This window comes from Copadichromis virginalis, linkage group LG3 (genome assembly GCF_057382275.1).
Source record: "Copadichromis virginalis isolate Kocher_CV1m ecotype Utaka linkage group LG3, C_Virginalis_male_GT1.1, whole genome shotgun sequence".
In the NCBI taxonomy this organism is placed as follows: Eukaryota; Metazoa; Chordata; class Actinopteri; order Cichliformes; family Cichlidae; genus Copadichromis; species Copadichromis virginalis.
The window spans coordinates 52,095,075-52,098,778 of record NC_140620.1 but is presented as its reverse complement, the minus strand read 5'-3'; the positions used below and the strand labels follow the sequence as shown (position 1 = coordinate 52,098,778).

At 39.1% G+C, this 3,704-nt stretch overlaps 1 long non-coding RNA gene across 1 annotated transcript; it reads left to right on the top strand.

The window, feature by feature from the left end:
• Positions 1 to 2,093: 2,093 nt before the first annotated feature.
• LOC146715200 (uncharacterized) lies at positions 2,094 to 3,704 on the top strand. Its single transcript, XR_014918927.1, has 3 exons — positions 2,094 to 2,579; positions 2,748 to 2,811; positions 3,214 to 3,704. It is a non-coding gene; the product is annotated as an uncharacterized LOC146715200 (long non-coding RNA).

The following is a 3,704-nucleotide window of genomic DNA, read 5'->3' as shown; positions in this document are numbered from 1 at the left end:
ATAGCCCGACGGGCAGGGCAGAGATAGATTTTGGTAGCCTGACTGGAAAAATCGCTAGCCCCAGGACGTCGGGCTAGCGATATTGCGAGCCCTGTATCTGATTGAGGAATCACTCATCTTTGGAAAAGAGAGTTTATTACAGAGAAATGTCTCTTTCCAAAATAAAAGCTATACTATACGCTTCTTCTGGGCTATATTCTCAGCAGCATATTAAACATATCAGGTCCCCATAAGGAGAATCATGTGCTAACGGCTGTCTAAATGACTCGGCTAAAGTTAGTAGCATGCTTGCTTGTTTTTGTCTGCTTCCAATTGTCTTTGCACTAGGATGATGTCGGCGTAAATGTGCAGTCATATTCGTTGTGTTCCCACTAGTGCTTTCAGGTTAATCTCGTTGAAATGACGTTAACGCCACAACACGGCAAATCTCCGTTAACGAGCTACCCCTGATCGCCCGTGCATGGGGCTAGACGGCTAACACACTAGCTCCCACCCATGTAATTGAGCATTGCGTGGCACATCCAACATACTGTTTTACTTTAGTCCATGACGCGCCTACCTTCAGGGTCATACGTCACATGAAAACCAAAATAATTCCAAACGCCAGATCTGAATGAGGGTGGGGGAGGTCCATGTTGCAAGGAGAGCTTAACTTCTGTCTCGCTAGCTTGCCCTGCGCTCTTCCTTCTGACAATGCTGTCTGTGTTGAGCGCTCAGTGGATCTGCGCTCGACAGTGCAGCCTAGGCGGAGTAGTCGAACGCAGATTCACTGAGCGCTCAACACAGACAGCATCGTCAGAAGGAAAGTTGATAAAATAAATTACAAATGTTGTATTGTTCGATACATATGCGTACCGAACCGAAAGCACTGTATCGAACGGTTCAATATCGATACGAATATCGTTGCACCCCTAGTATTTAGGTATAAGAGAGCCATGTCTGCTTTGAGAGATCAGTTATTGTGATGGATTGTAGTTGTTGAACTTGGATGATGAAATCATCTACTTCCTGCAGGGTTAATGATCACCTTCTTTGATTTCTCAAGTGCATTGAAAAATGATTCAGCTGCTGCTAGTGAGAAAAAACTACAGTAATGTCAGTAAACACCACCTCATGGATCACTGACTGCCTGACAGACTGACCACAGTATGTGAGACTGGGCCGAGCTCTCTTTCTGATTTAGTGATGTGCAGCAGGAGCTCCACAGGTGGACAGTTCTGTCCTGGACTTTATACACTCAGACATTCAGTACAAGTCTGAGTCAAGACACCTGGATGTATTAGTGATGGCAGGAGGAGGAGTGTGAAGCGCTGGTGGATGATTTTGTGATGTGATCTGGAAACAATCATCAGCTGGGGAGAAGTACAAGTACCTGGTACATGTAGTACATGGAAAACAGGCTGAACTGGAAGATCAATACAGAGGCTGGATACAAAGGAAATGAACAGACTTTTATCAAGTAGTGAGAGCCTTCAACATGTGCAATGCTGTTTCTGTAAGGCAGAATAAATATGTTGATCATTATTAAATCATTTAGAAGAGAGAGACTTAATGTTTAATGCTTGGTAAAAAGTAAATGGCCTGTATTTGTACCCAGAAAGGGTCATCTGGGGAAAAGGAGGATCGCATTTGTCGGCCGCAGTTGTCGGAGCCTGTGTGTACTTGTGTGTGCTTGTAAACGCGACAATGGCAGAGGAGCGCGGCTAAAAAACTTTTAAATATTACTTTTTCTGGGTCACAAAATAAACTTTTAAGATATTTTCAGGCGAGGATGTAGCTGTGTAATGCTCAAATATGTACTTAATTTATCAAAACATCACATATTTGCAAAAATGCTCCGACGTTTTTGGAGACATCTATTTTTTTTAATGCTTTGAGGCAGCTTTTGAACATCTGTGGCATCTATTAATGTCAAATCTAGCCTTTCTTTAACAACATAAGCAAACTGCTTTTGTATTTAACCACTTTTCTGTTTAATTACATTTTAAATAATAATAATAACAATAGTATTTATTTTGTTAAAAAAATGTGTTTAAAAACAGGTTTTGTTGTGAAAGCTATAATCCAGATTAGTGGCCTGTTAAATGGATAAAGTCTAGATTGGCTTTATACTTGAGAATAGCTTGCCCTCCTAAAGAATTAAGTTAAATTCCAGAGTTGAATCGTAAGAAACATTATGTTACATATAAACCCTGCCATATGTTAGATCTGGTCATTTTGCTTATTAGAAACTTTATATATTGGAAGTTAACTTTTAACAAGCATGTAATGATTATATTTAAATTAGGTGGTCTTTTTTTAAAACACATACATTTTTAGGCCTAAACTGACAGTGCCAATACCACACATTCAGACACAGTAGTAGATGGTGTTTTTAATACTATATGTGTTAGTTTAATTTGGTTGTATGGGGTCTACATTGACCTTCTGTCTTGTAAGTTATTATGACTGCACAGCCATTAAGGATCAAATCAGGTTCTAAAAAATGTTCTGTTCTTTCTCCCTCTGCTTGCTTCTTACTGTCTTTGAGGCTCGGGACCAGCACTCCTGCTGTTGGACAGAAAGACATCAACTCAGTGGTAAGTGTTTTGGTTTTCCAATATATTAGCAATTGTCAGTGACATTTATAGTAATCAGGCTGAACTTTAATCATACTTTAGATCAGCCTGTTTTACTTATTGTTTTATTTGTGCTTTGGTTTGAGGAAGTTGTTTCTTCACTAATCTTTTCCTGTCTTCTGTTATTAGACTTGAGATATGACTGCACTATGCTGTTGCTGTTGACTCCAGTTAATTCTACAAGACATACTGTGTAAGTAAACAAACAACAACAGTTTGGTCTGCATTTCTTGAAAGATCACATCCCCCAAACTTAGTTTAGAGGGTCTACACTGTATTTAGTGAAGTCTGCAGGTTTTCTAACAGCAAACTTTGTTTTGTGCCCAAATCATTTTGCACATCATTAGAATAAAAGTTATTAGCCATGTTTGCATAACCCTTTTTAAAATGATGCTTTCATGACATTATTGTATGTTGGGTGGTGGTCACGGCTATCCAGACTGACAAGTGGGACATTGAATGTCACCTCCCCGGTGGGGAGGGAGCCTGAGATTGTCTAAGTTTGAGTCTGTTCTATACCAAATGCAGGGTAAAAAAAATCTTTTAAGAAAGCAATTAAGTTCATGTTCCAAAAAATATGATTGTTTGCTTGCAGGACACCAGGAGAGATGAGTCCTCCATCACAGATGGTGTGGTCAGTGAAGATGGTCGCCTGCAGGTTCAAGCTCATTGCATCTCCAACCCACATCCACTGCCACTGTACTTAAGGGAAGTTAAAGACTTTCTCCTACATTTGGATCACCTCGATCCATGATAGTCATTCAGGCAGTAATGCCTGGACTGGAAACAAGCCATCCTTAAAATAATACAACATTCCAGCTCCTGTGTTGGAATGGAAAACAAATGTGTTGTTTAAATTAGAGACTGCACTTGTGACAGAAAAATAAATATTTTATTTTGATTATATAAGTAATGTATGTACAAAACAAACTTGTGGTAGGTCTAAACTTATTTTCTTAATAATTAAATCTGAGACTTTGTTTCATTGTAAGATTATAACAGTGATGGCAATATAATTGTTTGTTGTTCAAGAGAACAGTGTCCAGTATGTTGGCTGTTATACTTTTTTGCATTTGAAAATAAAAG